At 47.8% G+C, this 25347-nt stretch overlaps 1 long non-coding RNA gene across 1 annotated transcript in view; it reads right to left on the bottom strand.

Annotated features, from left to right (window-relative positions):
• LOC128692534 (uncharacterized) overlaps positions 1–25347 on the bottom strand; it is a 37082-nt gene that overhangs the window by 5411 nt on the left and 6324 nt on the right. Inside the window, exon 4 of the long non-coding RNA XR_011392617.1 lies at positions 13163–13350. This is a non-coding gene — a long non-coding RNA (uncharacterized lncRNA). The remainder of the gene's footprint in view (positions 1–13162; positions 13351–25347) is intronic.

Genomic DNA, 25347 nt, shown 5'->3' with positions numbered 1-25347 from the left:
GGCAACAGCTCCCTGGGTATGAGCGCAGTGCCAGAGAGGCAACAGCTCCCTGGGTATGAGCGCAGTGCCAGAGAGGCAACAGCTCCCTGGGTATGAGCGCAGTGCCAGAGAGGCAACAGCTCTCTGGGTATGAGCGTAGTGCCAGAGGCAACAGCTCCCTGGGTATGAACGCAGTGCCAGAGAGGCAACAGCTCCCTGGGTATGAGCGCAGTGCCAGAGAGGCAACAGCTCCCTGGGTATGAACGCAGTGCCAGAGAGGCAACAGCTCCCTGGGTATGAGCGCAGTGCCAGAGAGGCAACAGCTCCCTGGGTATGAGCGCAGTGCCAGAGAGGCAACAGCTCCCTGGGTATGAGCGCAGTGCCAGAGAGGCAACAGCTCCCTGGGTATGAGCGCAGTGCCAGAGAGGCAACAGCTCCCTGGGTATGAGCGCAGTGCCAGAGAGGCAACAGCTCCCTGGGTATGAGCGCAGTGCCAGAGAGGCAACAGCTCCCTGGGTATGAGCGCAGTGCCAGAGGCAACAGCTCCCTGGGTATGAGCGCAGTGCCAGAGAGGCAACAGCTCCCTGGGTATGAGCGTAGTGCCAGAGAGGCAACAGCTCCCTGGGTATGAGCGCAGTGCCAGAGAGGCAACAGCTCCCTGGGTATGAGCGCAGTGCCAGAGAGGCAACAGCTCCCTGGGTATGAGCGTAGTGCCAGAGAGGCAACAGCTCCTTGGGTATGAGCGTAGTGCCAGAGAGGCAACAGCTCCCTGGGTATGAGCGCAGTGCCAGAGAGGCAACAGCTCCCTGGGTATGAGCGCAGTGCCAGAGAGGCAACAGCTCCCTGGGTATGAGCGTAGTGCCAGAGAGACAACAGCTCCCTGGGTATGAGCGCAGTGCCAGAGAGGCAACAGCTCCCTGGGTATGAGCGCAGTGCCAGAGAGGCAACAGCTCCCTGGGTATGAGCGCAGTGCCAGAGAGGCAACAGCTCCCTGGGTATGAGCGCAGTGCCAGAGGCGCAACAGCTCCCTGGGTATGAGCGCAGTGCCAGAGAGGCAACAGCTCCCTGGGTATGAGCGCAGTGCCAGAGAGGCAACAGCTCCCTGGGTATGAGCGCAGTGCCAGAGGCGCAACAGCTCCCTGGGTATGAGCGCGGTGCCAGAGAGGCAACAGCTCCCTGGGTATGAGCGCAGTGCCAGAGAGGCAACAGCTCCCTGGGTATGAGCGCAGTGCCAGAGAGGCAACAGCTCCCTGGGTATGAGCGCAGTGCCAGAGACGCAACAGCTCCCTGGGTATGAGCGCAGTGCCAGAGAGGCAACAGCTCCCTGGGTATGAGCGCAGTGCCAGAGAGGCAACAGCTCCCTGGGTATGAGCGTAGTGCCAGAGAGGCAACAGCTCCCTGGGTATGAGCGTAGTGCCAGAGAAGCAACAGCTCCCTGGGTATGAGCGCAGTGCCAGAGAGGCAACAGCTCCCTGGGTATGAGCGCAGTGCCAGAGAGGCAACAGCTCCCTGGGTATGAGCGTAGTGCCAGAGAGGCAACAGCTCCCTGGGTATGAGCGCAGTGCCAGAGGGGCAACAGCTCCCTGGGTATGAGCGCAGTGCCAGAGAGGCAACAGCTCCCTGGGTATGAGCGCAGTCCCAGAGAGGCAACAGCTCCCTGGGTATGAGCGCAGTGCCAGAGGCGCAACAGCTCCCTGGGTATGAGCGCGGTGCCAGAGAGGCAACAGCTCCCTGGGTATGAGCGCAGTGCCAGAAGGGCCATAGCTTCCTGGGTATGAGTGCAGTGCCAGAGGCGCAACAGCTCCCTGGGTATGAGCGCAGTGCCAGAAGGGCCACAGCTCCCTGGGTATGAGCGCAGTGCCAGAAGGGCCACAGCTCCCTGGGTATGAGCGTAGTGCCAGAGAGGCAACAGCTACCTGGGTATGAGCGCAGTGCCAGAAGGGCCACAGCTCCCTGGGTATGAGCGTAGTGCCAGAGACGCAACAGCTCCCTGGATATGAGCGCAGTGCCAGAAGGGCCACAGCTCCCTGGGTATGAGCGTAGTGCCAGAGGCAACAGCTCCCTGGGTATGAGCGCAGTGCCAGAAGGGCCACAGCTCCCTGGGTATGAGCGCAGTGCCAGAAGGGCCACAGCTCCCTGGGTATGAGCGTAGTGCCAGAGGCAACAGCTCCCTGGGTATGAGCGCAGTGCCAGAAGGGCCACAGCTCCCTGGGTATGAGCGCAGTGCCAGAAGGGCCACAGCTCCCCGAGTATGAGCGTAGTGCCAGAGGCAACAGCTCCCTGGGTATGAGCGCAGTGCCAGAGGGGCCACGGCTCCCTGGGTATGAGCGCAGTGCCAGAAGGGCCACAGCTTCCCTTTCACCTATCTCCTCACTGTCTAATTAATCAACTTGTCGCTATTATATACTGTTACTATAATGATATTTGCTCACTTTCTTAATGGCCTAAATTACTTTGTACATGGAGTGTCTCATCTTCTCTTGCGTTCTTTTAGTAATACGAAGTTCATCGGTCTCTTTCTTCTTCAAAACCGATGTTCCCTTAGTTCTGGAACCAGTTTTGTGACAATGTATTAAATACTATCAAGTTTTTTTTTCTCGTAACTAGGTGCAGCTCCAAGCCAGTGCCTCCTACTCTAAAATTAGCTGACTTAAGTAATGTGTGATTATCTCTTTGTAACTACAGGAACAGTTATGTTCATTGTGTAGAGTCTTTAATGTTAGTGTTTAACAACCTTGCGGATGTGACCCACAACGTTTGATTACTACTCAGGTACTCATTTTCTTAATGGTAAACATAGGAATCTGGTGTATTATTATTATAATCAAAAAGAAGCGCTAAGCCACAAGGGTCATAGAGCGCTGCAGGGCAGAAAGGAAGCGAGGGCATCAGGTGGCAAAAGGGAGGTGGATGAGTAATAGGTTACGGGTAACAGCGGGGTAGTGGATGGTGAAAGGGTAAAGGGCAGCAAGAGACTGAGCTAGAAAGGGCTGAGGGGAGTGCGAAAGGTATCAACATCAGAGTTTGTGGAGTAAATCAGTCGTTGTCAAGAAGTCAATGAGAGTCAGGATTAAAGGAGGGTCCATCAGCAAGAAGGGAAGGTAAAGAGAGTAGTAGTAGAACGAAGACGACGTTGGAGGTAAATTCTGCGTGCTCGTTGATAGAGGGGGCAGTCTAACAGAATGTGGCTAATCGATACTGGAACTTGACACTGCTCACAGAGAGGAACAGGGTGCCTCTCCATGAGTAAGACGAGTGTGGCCAATGCGAAGGCGGAAGAGTGGTCTCCCAACCTCGGCACTGATGACAAGAAGACGGCCAGTAACCTATGCTCGGTTTAATAGAATGAAGTTGGTTACCAAGCAGAGTTGACCAACGTTGTTGCCAACGGGTGTGAAGGTGGGTAGCTATTGCAGCAAAATAGTCCAGAAATGGAACACCTCTATAGGAAATTGGTAGGTCATGTACTGCTGACCGCGCAGCAGTGTCTGCCTGTTCATTGCCCTGTACGTCAACATGACCAGGGACCCAACAAAAAACAATATCTTTATGCTTGGTAGAGATACGGCGTAGCCAGAGTTGGATACGGAGAACTAGGGGGTGAGATGTATCAAATTTTCGTATAGCCTGTAGAGCACTAAGGGAGTCTGAGACTACCACAAATGATGACACAGGCAGAGATGCGATACGAATAACTGCTGCAAGAATGGCATACAATTCAGCAGTAAAAATGCTAGCCGAAGATAGTAAATGACCCCGCACGACACTGTCTGGAAACACTGCAGCGAATCCGACGCCGTCTGAAGACTTAGAGCCATCTGTGTACACAGCGATGGCATGAGAATGAGAGTGGAAGTGATCAAGAAAAAGAGAGCGGGAAGCCACTGTAGGCAGTTGGGCTTTCGAGCAAGGGAGTGAGAAAGAACAGACCCGAACAGCTGGAACTTCCCAAGGGGGTAGGGAAAAGTGAGATGCTACATGAACATATAAAGGTGGTAACTGAAGGGAAGACAAGAGCGAAGGTAGGCGAAGAGAAAAGGGACGGAGCAAACAGGGGCGGCGAACAAATAAAGAATGTCTACTAATATCGGTGACCATTCTATAAATGGAAGGATTGTGGAGATCATGAGAGCGTACATAGTAGCGAAGGCAATGGGCATCACGGCGATCAGACAAGGATGGAACATTTGCTTCTGCATAGAGACACTCAACAGGGGAAGAGTGAAAAGCACCAAGGCATAAACGTAATCCTTGGTGATGGATGGGGTTAAGGCTAGAGAGAGTAGCAGGAGAGGCTGCTGAATAAATCTGGTCACCATAATCGAGTTTCGATAAAACGAGGGCTGAATGTAGGCGAAGCAGAGTTCGACGATCAGCTCCCCAGGAAAGACGAGCAGGGCTTTAAGAAGGTTTAGCCGGCTGTGAAAAGTTGCCTTCAGACAGGTAATGTAAGGTTTCCAGGATAACCTACGTTCAAAGAGAAGGCCTAGAAACCTGACTGTATCACGTTCAGGGATACGGGAGCCATAGAGATACAAAGGATGATCGGAGATGACAGAGCGTCTAGTGAAAGTAATTTGGCGAGTTTTGGTACTGGAAAATTTAAACCCATGCGTGGTGGCCCAAGTGGAAACATGGTCGACCGCATGCTGGAGAGAAACTGCAATGAGATGGCAGTCAGCGCCTGCACAAGCAATAGCGAAGTCATCAACATAGAGTGATGACCAAATATTGGGTGGAAGAACAGTTGCCAAATCATTTATAACAAGGAGAAAAAGTGTTGTGCTCAAAACACATCCCTGAGGGACACCTTCAGCTTGGACGAAGTCTGGGGAAAGCACGTTATTGACTCGAACACGGAAGTGTCTGTCAGTTAAAAAGTTCTTAAGGAAGGACGGTAGATTGCCTCGGAGGCCTAAGGAGTGGGCTTGGGCCAAAATATTATACCTCCAAGTTGTGTCATGCCTTCTCAAGGTCAAAAAATATGGCAATAACCGAGTGATTATTCGCAAAGGCATTACGAACATACATATCCAAGGGGTCTATGGTAGAACGGCCCTTACGAAAGCCATATTGACTAGCGGAGAGACTGTTGTGTGTCTCTAAATACCACATTAAACGTCGATTTACCAGATGTTCCATCACTTTGCAAATGGCACTAGTAATAGCGATGGGACGATAGTGGGAGGCATCATGTCCTGTAGTACCAGGCTTGCGGAAAGGGAGAACAATGGCAGATTTCCACAGCTGGAGAAGAACTCCTTGTGCCCAAATAAGATTGAAGAGGTGTAAGAGGACTACAAGGGCTGACTGACGTAAATGTTGTAACATACGAATACGAATGTCGTCAGGCCCAGCTGCCGATGATCGGCAAGCTGAGAGTGTTGCCTCCAAATACTGCAGTGTAAAAGGCACATTATACTGTTCTTCTCTGAGAGAAGAAAAGTCCAAGGGTACTAACTCTCTGGTAGACTTTGAGGAAAGAAACGAGGGGCATATTATTATTATAATCAAAAAGAAGCACTAAGCCAAAAGGGCTATACAGCGCTGCAGGGCAGGAAGGAAGCAAGGGCATCAGGTGGCAAAAGGGAGGTGGATGAGTAATAGGTTACGGATAACAGTGGGGCAGTGGATGGTTGAAGGGTAAAGGGCAGCAAGAGACTGAGCTAGAAAGGGCTGAGGGAGTGCATAAGGTATCATCATCAGAGTTTGTGGAGTAAATCAGTCGTTGTCAAGAAGTCAATGAGAGAGTCAGGATTAAAGGAGGGTCCATCAGCAAGAAGGGAAGGTAAAGAGAGAGTAGTAGAATGAAGACGGCGTTGGAGGTAAATTCTGCGTGCTCGTTGATAGAGAGGGCAGTCTAACAGAATGTGGCTAATCGATACTGGAACTTGACACTGCTCACAGAGAGGAACAGGGTGCCTCTCCACGAGATACCCGTGGGTAAGACGAGTGTGGCCAATGCGAAGGCGGGAGAGAGTGGTCTCTCAACCACGGCACTGATGACAAGAAGACGGCCAGTAACCTATGCTCGGTTTAATAGAATGAAGTTTGTTACCAAGCAGAGTTGACCAACGTTGTTGCCAACGGGTGTGAAGGTGGGAAGCTATTGCAGCAAAATAGTCCAGTAATGGAACACCTCTATAGGAAATTGGTAGGTCATGTACTGCTGACCGTGCAGCAGTGTCTGCCTGTTCATTGCCCTGTACGTCGACATGACCAGGGACCCAACAAAAAATAATATCTTTATGCTTGATAGAGATACGGCATAGCCAAAGTTGGATACAGAGAACTAGGGGGTGAGATGTATCAAATTTTCGTATAGCCTGTAGAGCACTAAGGGAGTCTGAGACTACCACAAATGATGACACAGGCACAGATGCGATACAAGTAAGTGCTGCAAGAATGGCATACAATTCAGCAGTAAAAATGCTGGCCGAAGATAGTAAATGCCCCCGCATGACGCTGTCCGGAAACACTACTGCGAATCCGACGCTGTCTGAAGACTTAGAGCCATCTGTGTACACAGCGATGGCATGAGAATGGGAGTGGAAGTGATCAAGAAAAAGAGAGCGGGAAGCCACCGTAGGCAGTTGGGCTTTCGAGCATGGGAGTGAGAAAGAACAGACCTGAACAGCCGGAACTTCCCATGGGGGTAGGGAAAAGTGAGATGCTACATGAACATATAAAGGTGGTAACTGAAGAGAAGACAAGATGAATGTAGGCGAAGAGAAAAGGGACGGAGAAAACAGGGGCGGCAAACGAATAAAGAATGTCTACTAATATCTGTGACCATTCTATAAATGGAAGGATTGTGGAGATCGTGAGAGGGTACATAGTAGCGAAGGCAATGGGCATCACGGCGATCAGACAAGGATGGAACATTCGCTTCTGCATAGAGGCTCTCAACGGGGTAAGAGCGAAAAGCACCAAGGCACAACCATAATCCTTGGTGATGGATGGGGTTAAGGCTAGAGAGAGTAGCAGGAGAGGCCGCTGAATAAATCTGGTCACCATAATCGAGTTTCGATAAAACGAGGGCTGAATGTAGGCGTAGCAGAGTTCGACGATCAGCTCCACAGGAAAGATGAGCAAGGGTTTCAAGAAGGTTTAGCCGGCTGTGACAAGTTGCCTTCAGAGAGGTAATGTGAGGTTTCCAGGATAACCTACGGTCAAAGAGAAGGCCTAGAAACCTGACTGTATCACGTTCGGGGATACAGGAACCATAGAGATACAAAGGATGATCGGAGATGACACAGCGTATAGTGAAAGTAATTTGGTGAGTTTTGGTACTGGAAAATTTAAACCCATGCGTGGTGGCCCAAGTGGAAACACGGTCGACTGCATGCTGGAGAGAAACTGCAATGAGATAACAGCCATCGCCTGCACAAGCAATAGCGAAGTCATCAACATAGAGTGATGACCAAATATTGGGTGCAAGAACAGAGGCTTAGAACACATCCCTGAGGGACACCTTTAGCTTGGACGAAGTCCGGGGAAAGAACATTACTGACTCGAACTCGGAAATGTCTGTCAGTTAAAAAGTTCTTAAGGAAGGATGGTAGATTGCCTCGGAGGCCTAAGGAGTGGGCCTGGGCCAAAATATTATACCTCCAAGTTGTGTCATATGCCTTCTCAAGGTCAAAAAATATGGCAATAACCGAGTGATTATTCGCAAAGGCATTACGAACATACGTATCCAAGGGGTCTATGGTAGAACGGCCCTTACGAAAGCCATATTGACTAGCGGAGAGACTGTTGTCTCTCTAAATACCACATTAAACGTCGATTTACGAGACGTTCCATCACTTTGCAAACTGCACTAGTAAGAGCGATGGGACGATAGTGGGAGGCATCATGTCCTGTAGTACCCGGTTTGCGGAAAGGGAGAACAATGGCAGATTTCCACAGCTGAGGAAGAACTCCTCGTGCCCAAATAAGATTGAAGAGGTGTAAGAGGATTACAAGGGCTGACCGATGTAAATGTTGTAACATACGAATATGAATGTCGTCAGGCCCAGCTGCCGATGATCAGCAAGCTGAGAGCGTTGCCTCCAGTTCTTGAAGTGTAAAAGGCACATTATACGGTTCTTCTCTGAGAGAAGAAAAGTCCAAGGGTACTAACTCTCTGGCAGACTTTGAGGAAAGAAACGAGGGGCATAGATGGAGCCCCCGGGAAATTCGGACCAGATGTGTGCCAAGTTCAATGGCAACGTCGAGAGGGTTTGCTACATCAACACCAGCAACCCGTAGAACAGGAGCCGGGTCAGGAGAGTATTTACCACTCAGTTTCCTCACTTTTTTCCAGACTGCACTCATAGAAGAAGCAGAGGTGATGATGGAAACAGTCTCGCCAGCAAGTGCGTTTAGCTTCACAGATGACACAGTGAGCGATCGCACGCCTCTGCTTAAAATCAAGAAGTCTCTCAGCGGTTCTATTGTACCGGTACCTGCCCCATGCAGCACGTTTCAAACGTACTGCACGAGCACAAGCAGGAGACCACCAAGGCACGCACTTCTGAGAATGCCTGCCTGAGGTTTGGGGTATAGAATGAGAAGCTGCGGTATAAACTGATGTCGAGAAGAGGTGTAGGAGCTCATCAATGGAGGATGAAGAAGGAACCTCACTAAAAGCAGTGAGTTGCGAGTAAAGATCCCAATTTGCCCGATCAAATTGCCAGCGAGGGCTACGGAAAGGTGGTGAATAGGAAGGAGAAGTAAGAATGATTGGAAAATGATCGCTGTCATGTAAGTCCGGTAGAACAGACCAGGTAAAGTCTAGTGCAGTGGAGGAAGAGCAGACTGATAGATCGATGCAAGAGTATGAGTACGAGGATCAAAATGGGTGGGAGTACCCGTATTTAAAACACGGAGGGGGTGAGAGGCGAGAAAAGCCTCCAACTGGATGCCTCGTGAGTCACAATGAGACCCCCCCAGAGGAAATTGTGGGCGTTAAAATCACCAAGTAACAGAAGTGGTGGTGGTGGTAACGATGAAACTAGAAAGGCAAAATCTGGGATAGAAAATGCTCGAGAAGGAGAGAGATATAAAGAACATATTGTAAACCACTTAGTCAAGTGGATACGGGCTGCAGTGTAATGCAGCGAGGTATGGACAAATAGTTGACAGTACGGAATATCATTGTGTAGAAGAAGGGCACTTTCATTAAAGGTCCCATCTGAGAAAGGATCCGAAGAATACAATAAATTATAGCCTGAGATAGGTTGGGAAACAGCTGAGTGTAATTTTGGTTCTTGTAAGCAAGCACCAACAGGGGAAAACCTGGAAAGCAACATCTGAAGCTCACCCCAATTACCCCTGAGGGCGCAGATCTTCCACTGTAAATAGGCCATGATTGGCAATAAAGAAAATACCAGGAATCCATTGGGAAGGGCACCTACGGACTAGAGGGGTTAGAAAAGTCAACGTGTGGTGGCATTGGAAGACGTTCAAGTAGCGAAGGAACGGAGCGTTGGGAAGAATGGAGTTGTGGAGATGGAGGAGAGGGAAGAGAAGGAGTAGGAGGTGAATCAGTGTCCATTGAAGGTTTAGTCTCTGCAATATATTCTGAAATGGCTTCAAGTGTTTCTGAATTCAAAGATGTATGGGAGACCATATTGGAGGTAGAAAGAGGAGGGTGAGTAAAGATTGGGAAAGTAATGGACTGTACCAAAGTAGAGGGGTACGAAAGAGTGTAGGGGACTGGAGATGAAGTGTGGGGGGGGACAGAAGAGGCAGAAACCTGGGAGGTGGCAGAAGAGGGAGAAACTTGGGAGGGGACGGGGGAGGAAGGCATAGTACGAGGAGGAGGGTGAACCTCCACACTTGTAATAGAGCCAGAGAGAGGGGAAGAACTAGGCACAGAGACTGGAAAGGTAAAGTGTGGAGGTGGAAGAAGGGAAAGAAGGGGCAAAGAAGATTTGAGCAATGTGGATTTTTTGGACTTCTGAGAAGTAGAGGGGCGATTGGTATAAGGTGTCGTATGAGGTCTTGTCGATACTGGGGCTTGTGAGGAAGGACGCGAAGATGTGAGAACAGACCGAGTCGTAGTCGGGACGTCAGAGCCAAGGACAGCAAAAGGATTAGATGCCAGAGTGGCTATGGGAGGGGTAACAACAGAGGAGGCTGCAGAAGATTTGACCCCAGAAGTGGGGGGATGTTTTGAAACACGAGAATAAGAAACATAGGGTAGTCTTCCTTGGAGGCAGAGATGAGTAACTGCCATAGCATAAGGGAGACCTGCCTCTTTGAGGCAACGGATTTCACGTTCATTTAAGTAGACCTGGCAACGGCGGGAGTATGAAGGCTGAGCTTCATTACAATTAAGGCAAGATGGAGGTTGACTGCAAGATGTATTAGAATGGTCGTCGGCACCACAGACTGGGCATTCGGCTATAGATCTGCAATATTTCGCTGGGTGACCAAAACGTCAGCAATTTCTACACTGTTACGGTGTAGGGATCACTTTTCGAACTTGTAACCTATGTCCCGCGACATAAACAGAGGATGGGAGTTCTCGGCTGTCGAAAGTTAATCGAGCCACATTGCAAGGGTAACGTCTCCACCCACGGGCAGGAAGGACATAAGTGTCTACTTTGAGGATTGGGAGATCCTGGAGTTCCAGCTGTTCAAGAATGTCATTGTCACATGACTGGAAATTCTGTTGAACTATGGTATGGGGCAGAATGACAGTACCACTACAAGAATTGAGAGAAAGATGTTTTTCAATAGTGATAGGAGTAGTATCGATATGTGAAAGGAGAGAAAGATCATGAGCTTGAGTAGCATTCTTTACAGTGATGATGCATGTACCGCTCTTGAGAGCATGAAATGAAATATCTCTACCAACATGACGTAGGAGCGCTTTGCCAATACCATGGTCAGAAAGATAGGCAGAAGAAGTCGGTCTTAAAGTAAAGAATTTAGTCCATTGTGTGGCCCGAAACTGAACGTGGAGAGGGAGTGCATGAGGTGTCGGTCTTTTCTGAGTAGAATGGGAAGGTAACGAAGGAACATCATCAGGAGATTGACTTTGGCGTTTAGAAGTAGGACCGGAGTTGGTCCTTCGTGAAACGGGCTGGTGATTCGAAAATTGCCGTACCGTAGAGGGAGAGGCCGGAAGCATAGTCAAAGGAGAGCGGAGGTCAGACAAATCGAAGGAGTCAGTCGAAGCCCCAGTACCTGAAGCGGGTGAGGAAACAGCACCAGCAAGAGGTACAGGGGCATCAGGAGTGTCCGAAGAGTGGTCTAAAAACAAGGCAGGGTCAGAATGGGGTGCGGTATCAAGTAGGGGCCCGGGGGTAGTGGGTTCATGGATTGGGTTCTCCATGGTTAGGTTACTCCTTTGCTTTTTGTTTTTAAGAAAAAAAAAGAAAAAAGAAAATAAAAATGAAAAAAGAATAAAAAAAAAGAGGGAGCAGGGAGGAATAGTTCCTAGGAGGAATGAAAGGGCCGGAAATCTCCCTCCGCGCCCAAGAGGACCTCAGCACCGCTAGTAGCTCAGATGCAGCATGGAACCCGTGCCATACCCTACCCTTCATGCCAGTAAACCAGCAATCCGGGATAGCAACCTCACATCTGCCGAGCTACCTCGGTGGACAAAAGAGAGGGCAGCCGGATATCCGCCACAAAGCATACCTCCTTCAGCCACCACCCCCAGAATCCGAAAGGTGGCTTCCAGAGATACACCCGTCGCCCGAAAGACACCCAAAGCTACTCTCCGGGATACCGGAGAGGGATCGGGACATCCCCAGGCGATCCAGATTCCACGGCATACTACGCCACCCCCAAGAACCTCAACGGAATGGGATGGCCCCCGGTATCCTTTCCCCTACCTAGGAACTAGCGCGCCTGTGGGAGAAATCCCAAAGGCCAAAAAGAGGAAGGGCAAAAGGGAGGGGTGGGGAGGAGGAGGAAAGGAAAAACGGGAGGATGGGATAGGGCGGGGGAGATTGGGGGGTAATTAGGTTCGGTCTGAGGAAGGAGACCGACAGGTCTAATTCCTCAGACCAAGAGCCTCTTCACCACAACAAGAAGCCCCCCTTGAAGAGGGGGACCTGGTGTAAGAGGACATGTCTACATCTCCCTCTCCTAGAACCAAATCCTGGAGCTTTCAGTTGTGCACGATTAGCCTAACTACGTCGCTTATCTACAGTTCCAGGGGTCGATCTTTAACTTCTTTCTTCCCCTTCCTTTCCTTCCTACCCAGCTACCTGCTGTTGGGTTCACTCCCTTATGGTTTCCTGAGTACTCTCGTGCCAATTTTCAAAGCTGTGTACGGATCCTGCCACTATATTTACTAAGTTGTTCTTGCGAGGGTTGAGGTTCGTCTTCTGGGCTGTCTTTTATCATCCTGTTAACTAGTGTATTTTATATCTGAATAAATTCTTAGGTGCAGTCGTACCTTCTTTGGGATACGTAATAAGAGTTTGCCTCTACTAATTCTCAAGTTCATTATATTTCATGTCCCTTTGTGAATTAGTTACACTTTGTCTTCTCTTTCTGGCCCATTTTGTATGAGACAACCTGTTCATATCTACCCTGACATAATCCCTTAGTATTTCTCTCTCCAGTGACAAGAGAGGAGAGAAAAAAAAAAAACTCGTTAGGGTTGTCTTCGTATTTTAGCTCCGTGACTAGTCTAGTGGTACATCTTTGAGCTTTCTCAAGCTTCTCTCTGTACTTAACTAGATGAGGGTCTCCATGTTCGCGTTTGCTACATGAAAATTGGTTTGTGTGCATTACAGGCTAACCATGCTTCTGTTGCAGATGTTATCCTATTTTAGTTTGTTTTAGGGAATAGACTGAGTGTAATGGCTACACTCAGGCCTTATTCTTTCTGGCCTCCTGCAATGTTTAACACCTAGTCGGAACACTATGGCTAATTTTCATTCCCAAGTCTTAATGTTTATAACTCTGCACATTTCGAAGTCACAATGCAAAATATAAAATCCTTCTCATCAGCTTTTTGTCGTCTGAAAACCTTGACATAAAATTTATCCTTCCTGGCAGATCACTCACATACATTAAGAGTAATATGGGTACAAAGGCTGATCCTTTGGGAACATTACTTTTTCCTCTGTGTCCAAACCTTTCTTCTACTAATGCTCTCTGCAGAATCCGGTGATTGTGTACCTGCCTGCGTGTTCAGTAAGACGACAGTACTAAACCACCCATCACTCACAGGCGCTACTGGTGGTAAAAGCAAGGAAGGCATCATATTGAGCGAATCCAGTGTTCTCCACTACGAAAATATTCCCCTGTGGCGACTCGACCAAGATGACACTAGGCTGGCCGCCCCGCGAGGCTCCACACCACCACACCAACCACAGCAACACCACTCTGCTCACGCCCAACACGAACATGGCGTATCTGTAATGTTAAAAAAAAAAATAGGATTCAATTTGGCTGATGAGAGTTGTGAACTCTCTCCTCACGTCTTCCTATTGTCTATTCAGTGGATCATCTCCGCAGCCCAGTTACAAACAAGGTCTCCTAAATAATATGATTATCAGCATGGGATCAGTTAATTTTCCTTATACTGTATATGAAAGGAGGGTTAGTAACATGTATTTTATAATGTTTTACACCAATGAACTTGAGTGTACATACATTAAGTTCCGTCAAACACTGGGAACGCTTGGAGTCACATGACCTGTACTCATTGGATCGTAGGCGAAATAGAAACATCATAATCTACCCCTGGAAAATCCTAGAGGGGCTAGTCCCAAATCTGCACACAGAAATCACTCCCTACGAAAGCAAAAGACTGGACAGACGGTGCAACGTATCCCCAATAAAAACAGTAAAGGCGTCATTAATACACTAAGAGAAAACACAATAAGTATCCGGGGCCCAAGACTGTCCAACATCCTCCCGCCAGGCATAAGGGGAATTACCAATAGACAACTGGTTGTCTTCAAGAGGCAGCTGGACAGATACTTAAAGTCAGTACCCGATTAGCCGGGCTGTGGTTCGTATGTTGCACTACGTGCGGCCAGCAGTAACAACCTGGTTGATCAGGTCCTGGTCCACCGGGAGGCCTCAAGGACTGTGTCGCGGGGGTGTTGACCCCTGGAACATCCTCCAGGTAGTGAGTAGCCTAACCCACTCATCCAGGGAGTAAATGTAAGAGTAATATACTGAGTGAACACGACCAGTGAGTGAACACATCCAGTGAGTGAGCACGACCAGTGAGTGAACACATCCATTGAGTGAACACGACCAGTGAGTGAACACATCCAGTGAGTGAGCACGACCAGTGAGTGAACACATCCATTGAGTGAACACGACCAGTGAGTGAACACATCCATTGAGTGAACACGACCAGTAAGTGAACACAACCAGTAAGTGAACACAACCAGTAAGTGAACACAACCAGTAAGTGAACACAACCAGTAAGTGAACACAACCAGTGAGTGAACACAACCAGTAAGTGAACGCAACCAGTAAGTGAACAACCAGTGAGTGAACACAACCAGTGAGTGAACACAACCAGTAAGTGAACGCAACCAGTAAGTGAACACAACCAGTAAGTGAACACAACCAGTGAGTGAACACGACCAGTAAGTGAACACATCCATTTAGTGAACACGACCAGTGAGTGAACACATCCATTTAGTGAACACGACCAGTGAGTGAACACATCCATTTAGTGAACACGACCAGTAAGTGAACACATCCATTTAGTGAACACGACCAGTGAGTGAACACATCCATTTAGTGAACACGACCAGTGAGTGAACACATCCATTTAGTGAACACGACCAGTGAGTGAACACATCCATTTAGTGAACACGACCAGTGAGTGAACACATCCATTTAGTGAACACGACCAGTGAGTGAACACATCCATTTAGTGAACACGACCAGTGAGTGAACACATCCATTTAGTGAACACAACCAGTGAGTGAACACGACCAGTGAGTGAACACATCCATTTAGTGAACACGACCAGTGAGTGAACACATCCATTTAGTGAACACGACCAGTGAGTGAACACATCCATTTAGTGAACACAACCAGTGAGTGAACACAACCAGTGAGTGAACACATCCATTTAGTGAACACAACCAGTGAGTGAACACAACCAGTGAGTGAACACATCCATTTAGTGAACACGACCAGTGAGTGAACACATCCAGTGAGTGAACACAACCAGTGAGTGAACACAACCAGTGAGTGAACACATCCATTTAGTGAACACAACAAGTGAGTGAACACGACCAGTGAGTGAACACATCCATTTAGTGAACACGACCAGTGAGTGAACACATCCATTTAGTGAACACGACCAGTGAGTGAACACATCCATTTAGTGAACACAACCAGTGAGTGAACACAACCAGTGAGTGAACACATCCATTTAGTGAACACAACCAGTGAGTGAACACAACCAGTGAGTGAACACATTCATTTAGTGAACACGACCAGTGAGTGAACACAACCAGTGAGTGAACACATCCAGTGAGTGAACACAACCAGTGAGTGAACACATCCAGTGAGTGAACACAACCAGTGAGTGAACACATCCAGTGAGTGAACACATCCATTTAGTGAACACAACCAGTGAGTGAACACATCCAGTGAGTGAACACAACCAGTGAGTGAACACATCCATTTAGTGAACACAACCAGTGAGTGAACACAACCAGTGAGTGAACACATCCATTTAGTGAACACAACCAGTGAGTGAACACAACCAGTGAGTGAACACATCCATTTAGTGAACACGACCAGTGAGTGAACACATCCATTTAGTGAACACAACCAGTGAGTGAACACATCCATTTAGTGAACACAACCAGTGAGTGAACACAACCAGTGAGTGAACACATCCATTTAGTGAACACGACCAGTGAGTGAACACATCCATTTAGTGAACACAACCAGTGAGTGAACACAACCAGTGAGTGAACACATCCATTTAGTGAACACAACCAGTGAGTGAACACAACCAGTGAGTGAACACATCCATTTAGTGAACACGACCAGTGAGTGAACACATCAATTTAGTGAACACAACCAGTGAGTGAACACAACCAGTGAGTGAACACAACCAGTGAGTGAACACATCCATTTAGTGAACACAACCAGTGAGTGAACACAACCAGTGAGTGAACACAACCAGTGAGTGAACACGACCAGTGAGTGAACACATCCATTTAGTGAACACGACCAGTGAGTGAACACATCCATTTAGTGAACACAACCAGTGAGTGAACACAACCAGTGAGTGAACACGACCAGTGAGTGAACACAACCAGTGAGTGAACACAACCAGTGAGTGAACACAACCAGTGAGTGAACACAACCAGTGAGTGAACACAACCAGTGAGTGAACACGACCAGTGAGTGAACACGACCAGTGAGTGAACACAACCAGTGAGTGAACACAACCAGTGAGTGAACACAACCAGTGAGTGAACACATCCAGTGAGTGAACACAACCAGTGAGTGAACACAACCAGTGAGTGAACACAACCAGTGAGTGAACACAACCAGTGAGTGAACACAACCAGCGAGTGAACACAACCAGCGAGTGAACACAACCAGTGAGTGAACACAACCAGTGAGTGAACACAACCAGTGAGTGAACACAACCAGTGAGTGAACACAACCAGTGAGTGAACACAACCAGCGAGTGAACACAACCAGCGAGTGAACACAACCAGTGAGTGAACACAACCAGTGAGTGAACACAACCAGTGAGTGAACACAACCAGTGAGTGAACACAACCAGCGAGTGAACACAACCAGCGAGTGAACACAACCAGCGAGTGAACACAACCAGCGAGTGAACACAACCAGCGAGTGAACACAACCAGTGAGTGAACACAACCAGTGAGTGAACACAACCAGTGAGTGAACACATCCAGTGAGTGAACACAACCAGTGAGTGAACACAACCAGTGAGTGAACACAACCAGTGAGTGAACACATCCAGTGAGTGAACACAACCAGTGAGTGAACACAACCAGTGAGTGAACACATCCAGTGAGTGAACACAACCAGTGAGTGAACACAACCAGCGAGTGAACACAACCAGTGAGTGAACACAACCAGTGAGTGAACACAACCAGCGAGTGAACACAACCAGCGAGTGAACACAACCAGTGAGTGAACACAACCAGTGAGTGAACACAACCAGCGAGTGAACACAACCAGTGAGTGAACACAACCAGTGAGTGAACACAACCAGTGAGTGAACACAACCAGCGAGTGAACACAACCAGTGAGTGAACACAACCAGTGAGTGAACACAACCAGTGAGTGAACACAACCAGTGAGTGAACACAACCAGTGAGTGAACACATCCAGTGAGTGAACACAACCAGTAAGTGAACACAACCAGTGAGTGAACACATCCAGTGAGTGAACACAACCAGTGAGTGAACACATCCAGTGAGTGAACACAACCAGCGAGTGAACACATCCAGTGAGTGAACACAACCAGTGAGTGAACACAACCAGTGAGTGAACACAACCAGTGAGTGAACACATCCAGTGAGTGAACACAACCAGTGAGTGAACACAACCAGTGAGTGAACACATCCAGTGAGTGAACACAACCAGTAAGTGAACACAACCAGTGAGTGAACACATCCAGTGAGTGAACACAACCAGTGAGTGAACACATCCAGTGAGTGAACACAACCAGCGAGTGAACACATCCAGTGAGTGAACACAACCAGCGAGTGAACACATCCAGTGAGTGAACACAACCAGTGAGTGAACACATCCAGTGAGTGAACACAACCAGCGAGTGAACACATCCAGTGAGTGAACACAACCAGCGAGTGAACACATCCAGTGAGTGAACACATCCAGTGAGTGAACACAACCAGTAAGTGAACACAACCAGTGAGTGAACACATCCAGTGAGTGAACACAACCAGTGAGTGAACACATCCAGTGAGTGAACACAACCAGTGAGTGAACACAACCAGCGAGTGAACACAACCATCGATTACATGTGAAAGACTAAGGGTTTTCTCCTAAGAAATTCTGTCGAAACAAAGGACTGGCTGTTATATCTCATCTAGACAAGAAGAGTGAAGTCTACGCAAGAATAGTTAAGCAAAAGACTCTGCTCCTACCCTCCGGCCACTGCTGGCGTGCCACAGCAGAAAAAAAAATTCCCTGCTAAATAAAAAAAAAATAACCTTATAGGAGACAAATGTGGTTTTAAGTCATGCTCAAAACACTGTTTTCTCCTGCTACTCTAATAGTAAACACTGCTAGGATAACAGTAAACACTGCTAGGATAACAGTAAACACTGCTAGGATAATAGTAAACACTGCTAGGATAATAGTAAACACTGCTAGGATAATAGTAAACACTGCTAGGATAACAGTAAACACCGCTAGGATAACAGTAAACACTGCTAGGATAACAGTAAACACCGCTAGGATAACAGTAAACACTGCTAGGATAACAGTAAACACTGCTAGGATAACAGTAAACACTGCTAGGATAACAGTAGTTTATTGTCGGCAACCACAACGAAATGAGATAATAATCAACATTCCCACAAGCAAACAAATAGACGCAGTTTAAACCCATTATTAAGAGTTTAGTGAAACACTGAATTTGTGTCTACGTAGACATTTCTATAAATGACATGAGAACGAGGCCTAGTCACAGTGTCGCGGGGGCGTTGACCCCTGATACCCTCTCCATGTATACAACATACAGAGTTCTAGATTTTTTAAAGGTTATCACACTGGCACAATATCTTACAATACCATACATTATTTCGATATGATACATAGTTGTACAAGGAATTATAGTTGGGTGTACATGCCAAAAGGCCCTTGTATGCATTGCAATTTTTTTTTACAATTGCCTACTAATCAAGGCACACCCAAGTCCACACACTGGATTAGGTCCACAACTGACTTAATTAACTCAAAGGATGTGTAAGACAGGTATACAATATCGACAAGATGAAAGTTAAGACACTTCTGCAACATCTGGTTATCTTTATTGTAGACGTTTCGCCATCCAGTGGCTTTATCAATACAAATTCTTGGACATAATTAGAAAACAGAAGAAATATCTCTACCAACATGTCGTAGGAGCGCCTTGCCAATAATATGGTCGGAAAGATAGGCACTAGAGGAAGTTGGTCGTAAAGTAAAGAATTTAGTCCATTGTGCATTCTGAAACTGAGCGTGGAAAGGGAGTGCATGACGGGTTGATCTTTTCTGAGAAGAACGAGAAGGTGAAGTATCATTGGCGTTTAGGAGTGGGACCGGAGTTGGTCCGACGTGAAAGGGGCTGGCGATTCGAAAATTGCCGCATCGTAGAGGGAGAGGCCGGAAGCATAGTCAAAGGAGAGCGGAGGTCAGACAAATCGAAGGAGTCAGTCGAAACCCCGGTACCTGAAGCAGGTGAGGAAACAGCACCAGCAAGAGGTACAGGGGCATCAGGAGTGTCCGAAGAGTGGTCAAAAAATGAGGCAGGGTCAGAATGGGGTGCGGTATCAAGAAGGGGCCCAGGGGTAGGAGGTTCATGGATTGGGATCTCCATGGTTAGGTTACCTCTTGTCTATTTTTAAGAAAAAAAAACAGAAAAGTAAAAAAAAAAAAAAAAAAATGGAGCGAGGAGGAATAGTTCCTAGGAAGAATGAAAGGGCCGGAAATCTCCCTCCGCGCCCAAGAAGACCTCAGAACCGTTGCAAGTAGCACAGATGCAGCATGGAACCTGTGTCATACCCTACCCTTCATGCCAGTAAACCAGCAGTCCGGGATAGCAACCTCACATCTGCCGAGCTACCACGGAGGACAAAAGAGGGCGGCCGGATATCCGCCACAAAGCATACCTCCTTCGGCCACCACCCCCAGAATCCGAAAGGCTGCTTCCAGAGATATACCCGTCGCCCAAAAGACACCCAAAGCCAGCCCCCAGGATACCGGAGAGGGATCGGGACATCTCCAGGCGATCCAGATTCCACGGCAAATACGCCACCTACAAGAACCTCAAGGGAATGGGATGGACCCCGGTACCCTTCCCCCTACCTAGGAACCAGCGTGCCTGTGGGAAGAATCCTACAGGCCAAAAAGAGGAAGGGAATAAGGGAGGGATGGGGAGGAGGAGGAGGAAAGGGAAAGGGAGGGTAGGGAGAATGGGATAGGGAAGGGGGGATTGGGGGATAATTAGGTTCGGTCTGAAGAAGGAGACCATCAGGTCTGATTCCTCAGACCAAGAGCCTCATCACCACACCAAGGAGCCTCCCCTTGAAGAGGGGCGCACATCTCAGTTTCATGTCAACTAAAAATTTGGCAGCTGTGGACATGAGCACCAGTTCTAGTCACGGTTCTATCCTCAGATACTTCGCTATTTAAAAACACTGTTTCCTCTTAGACTATCACTGATCCAGTTCTGAATGCGCTGTATAAACTTATGGGTTTAGCGCCCCCCTCCCCCTTCAGGATTATAATAATAATGTGTAAACGCAGCTGAAGAGCTATGTTAATGTTTGGTTAATTATTATTATTATAATCAAGGGGAAGCGCTAAACCCGGAGGATTATACAGAGCCTGGGGGGGGGGGGATGTGGGAGGCATTCAGGCTTAATTCGGGGAACTGGAGCACAGATCCAATTCCCTAAATCAAGAGCCCCTCACCAACATCAAGGAACCTTCCTTGAGGGGAATGTTTGGTTAAAAGATCGTCCAACACAAGAAATTAACGGTGTTTTCCTTATTAGGATTTCCATTAGTTTGTCTGGAAATGACGTGTAATTAATGGGGCGGTAACAGAGACCATGACCAATCTTCCTTTATAATTAATGAAGTAACAATAACCAATGAGGAAACTTTTCTCCAGTTAGTGGCTTCTTCAGACCGCTACAGAGAAGAAAGGGGGAAGATAAGGAGTTTGAGGTAACCAGTTCAGTCTGTTAATCTTGACGGACTGAACACATCGACTCCAGGTTGAGGGACAAACTACCTCGAACTCTTCCTCATTTTCTACATTATTATTATTATAATCAAAAAGAAGCGCTAAGCCACAAGGGCTATACAGCGCTGCAGGGTAGGGAAGGAAGCAAGGGAATTGGATGGCAGAAGGGAGGGGGGATGATCAGCAGGTTACAGAAAACAGCGGGGCAGGGGATAGTACGGGGGTAGAGGGTAGCAAGAGATTCAAGTAGAAAGGGCTGAAAGTATCAGAATTTGTGAAGTAAGTCAGTCGTTGTCAAAAAGTCAATGAGAGAGTCCGGATGAAAGGTGGGTCCATCAGCGAGAAGGGAAGGTAAAGAGAGAGCAGCGGGGCGAAGACGACGACAGAGGTAAATTCTGCGTGCTCGTTGATAAAGTGGGCAGTCCAACAGAATGTGGCTGACTGATAATGGAGCTTGGCAATTCTCACAGAGAGGAGCAAGACGCCTCTCCATGAGATATCCATGAGTAAGACGAGTATGGCCAATGCGAAGACGGGAGAGAGTAGTCTCCCAACCTCGACACTGGTGATAAGAAGACGGCCAGTAACCTATACTCGGTTTAATAGACTGAAGTTTGTTGCCGAGCATAGTAGACCAACGTTGTTGCCAACGGGTGTGAAGGTGGGAAGATATTACAGCAAAATAGTCCGTACATGGAATACCTCTATAAGAAACTGGTAGGTCATGTACTGCTGACCGCGCAGCAGTGTCTGCCTGTTCATTGCCCTGTACGTCAACATGACCAGGGACCCAACAAAAAACAATATCTTTATGTTTAGTAAAGATGCGGTGTAGCCAAAGTTGGATACGGAGGACTAAGGGGTGAGGTGTATCAAATTTTTGTACAGCCTGTAAAGCACTAAGGGAGTCTGAGACAACCACAAATGATGACACAGGCATAGATGCAATACGGATAAGTGCTGTAAGGATGGCATATAATTCAGCAGTAAAAATACTAGCTGAAGATAGTAAATGCCCTTGTACGACGCTGTCCGGAAACACTGCTGCGAATCCTACGCCGTCAGAAGACTTAGAGCCATCTGTGTACACAGCAATGGCATGAGAATGAGAGTGAAAGTGGTCAAGAAAAAGAGAGCGGGAAGCGACCGTAGACAGTTGGGCTTTCGAGCAAGGGAGGGAGAAAGAACAGACTCGAACAGCTGGAACCTCCCAGGGGGGCAGGGAAAAGTGAGATGCTACATGTACATAGAAAGGTGGTAGTTGAAGAGAAGACAAGAGCGAATGAAGGCGAAGAGAGAAGGGACGGAGTAAGCAGGGGCGGCGAACAAATAAAGAATGTCTACTAATATCAGTGACCATTCTATAAATGGAAGGATTGCGGAGATCATGAGAGCGTACATAGTAGCGCAGGCAATGGGCATCACGGCGATCGGATAAGGATGGAACGTTCGCTTCTGCATAGAGGCTTTCGACAGGGGAAGAGCGAAAAGCACCAAGGCATAAACGTAATCCTTGGTGATGAATGGGGTTAAGGCTAGAGAGAGTAGCAGGAGATGCCGCTGAATAGATCTGGTCACCATAATCAAGTTTCGATAAAATAAGGGTGGAATGTAGGTGAAGGAGGGTTCGACGATCAGCTCCCCACGAAAGATGAGCAAGGGTTTTAAGAAGGTTCAGCCGGCTGTGACAAGTTGCCTTCAGAGAGGTAATGTGAGGTTTCCAGGATAACCTACGATCAAAGAGGAGGCCCAGAAACTTGACTGTATCACGTTCAGGGATACGTGAGCCATAGAGGTACAAAGGATGATCGGAGATGACAGAGCGTCTAGTGAAAGTGATTTGGTGGGTTTTAGTGCTGGAAAATTTAAACCCATGTGTGGTGGCCCAATTGGAAATACGGTCGACTGCATGCTGGAGAGAAACTGTAAGGAGGTGACAGTCAGCGCCTGCACAGGCAATAGCGAAGTCATCAACATAGAGTGATGACCAAATATTTGATGGAAGACTAGAGGCCAAATCATTAATAGCAAGGAGAAAAAGTGTTGTGCTCAGAACACATCCCTGGGGGACACCTTCAGCTTGGATAAAGTCCGGGGAGAGCACATTATTAACCCGAACACGGAAATGCCTGTCAGTTAAAAAGTTCTTAAGGAAGGATGGTAGATTGCCTCGAAGGCCTAAGGAGTGGGCTTGGGCTAAAATATTATACCTCCAAGTTGTGTCATATGCCTTCTCAAGGTCAAAAAATATGGCAATAACTGAGTGGTTATTCGCAAAGGCATTACGAACATACGTATCCAAGCGCAGTAAGGGGTCTATGGTAGAACGTCCCTTACGAAAGCCATATTGACGAGTGGAGAGACTGTTGTGTGTCTCTAAATACCACACTAAACGTCTATTTACTAGACGTTCCATTACTTTGCAAACTGCACTGGTAAGAGCAATGGGACGATAGTGGGAGGTTTCATGTCCCGTAGTGCCTGGTTTGCGGAAAGGGAGAACAATGGCGGATTTCCACAGCTGTGGAAGAACTCCTTGTGACCAAATAAGATTGTAAAGGCGTAATAGGACTGCAAGGGCTGACTGATGTAAATGTTGTAGCATACGAATATGAATGTCGTCGGGCCCAGCTGCCGATGATCGACAAGCTGAGATTGTTGCCTCCAGTTCTTGAAGTGTAAAAGGCACATTATACTGTTCTTCTCTGAGAGAAGAAAAGTCCAAGGGTGCTAACTCTCTGGCAGACTTTGAGGAAAGAAATGAGGGGCATAGATGGAGTCCCTGAGAAATACGGACCAGATGATTGCCAATTTCATTGGCAACATCTAGTGGGTTTGCTATATCAACACCGGCAACCCGCAGAACAGGAGCCGGGTCAGGAGAATATTTACCACTCAGTTTTCGTACTTTTTTCCAGACTGCACTCATAGAGGAAGCGGAGGTGATGGTGGAGACATAATCTCGCCAGCAAGTGCGTTTAGCGTCACGGATGACACGGCGAGCGATCGCACGCTTCTGTTTAAAATCAAGGAGTCGCTCTGTGGTTCTATTGTACCGGTACCTGCCCCATGCAGCGCGTTTCAAACGTACTGCACGAGCACAAGCAGGAGACCACCAAGGCACGCATTTCTGAGAATGCCTGCCCGAAGTTTGGGGTATAGAATGAGAAGCTGCGGTGAAAACGGAGGACGAGAAGAGGTGTAAAAGCTCATCGATGGAGGACGAAGAAGGAACCTCTTTAAAAACAGTCAGGTGTGAGTAAAGGTTCCAATTTGCCCGATTAAATTGCCAGCGTGGGGTGCGAAGAGGTGGCGAATATGAAGGGGAAGTAAGAATGATTGGGAAATGATCACTGTCATGTAAGTCCGGGAGAACAGACCAAGTAAAGTTTAATGCGGTGGAGGAAGAGCAAACTGAGAGATCGATGCAAGAGAGAGTATGAGTCCGAGGATCAAAATGGGTGTGAGTACCTGTATTTAAAACATGGAGGGGGTGGGTGGCAAGAAAAGCCTCTAACTGAATTCCTCGGGAATCACAGTGAGACCCTCCCCAGAGGAAATGGTGGGCATTAAAATCACCAAGTAACAGAATCGGTGGCGGTAATGACGAAACAAGGAAGGCAAAATCCGGAATAGATAATGCCCGAGAAGGAGAGAGATATAAAGAACAGAGCGTATACCACCTATGTAAGTGGATACGGGCTGCTGTGTAATGCAGCGAAGTATGAACAAATAGCTGATGGTACGGAATATCAGTGCGGAGAAGAAGGGCACTTTCATTAAAGGTCCCATCAGGAAAAGGATCTGAAGAATACAATAAATTATAGCCTGAGATGCGAGAAATAACAGCAGAGTGTAATTTTGGTTCCTGTAAGCAAACACCAACAGGGGCAAACTGGGAGAGTAACATCTGAAGCTCACCCCGATTACCCCTGAGGCCGCGTATATTCCACTGTAAAAAGGCCATGATTGGCAATGATAAAGATACTTGAAATCCGCAGGTAAGGGTTCCTACGGACTAGAAGGGTTAGAAAAGTCCACATGCGGAGGCAGTGGAAAATGTTCAAGCAGCGAAGGAACGGTGCGCTGTGAAGAAAGGAGTTGCGCAGATGGAGCAGAGGAGAGAGAAAGAGCGGAAGGTGGATCAGTGTCCATTGATGGTTTGGTCTCTGCAATATATTCAGAGATTGCTTCAAGTGTTTCGGAATTCAGAGATGTCGTATGGGAGACAATATTGGGAATGGTAGGGGGAGGATGAGTAAAGATTGGAACTGTATTGGACTGTACCAAGGTAGGGGGGGGGCGAAAGGGTGGAGGGAACTGGAGAAGCGTGGCAGGGGACAGAAGAGACAGGAACCTGGGAGGTGGCAGAAGAGGAAGAAACTTGGGAGGGAACAGGGGAGGAAGGTACATTACGAGGAGGAGGGTGAACCTCTGCACTTGTAACTGAGCCAGTGAGA

This window comes from Cherax quadricarinatus, chromosome 30 (genome assembly GCF_038502225.1).
Source record: "Cherax quadricarinatus isolate ZL_2023a chromosome 30, ASM3850222v1, whole genome shotgun sequence".
In the NCBI taxonomy this organism is placed as follows: domain Eukaryota; kingdom Metazoa; phylum Arthropoda; class Malacostraca; order Decapoda; family Parastacidae; genus Cherax; species Cherax quadricarinatus.
The sequence above is the reverse complement of the archived record's forward strand: the minus strand, read 5'-3'. Positions and strand labels throughout refer to the sequence as shown.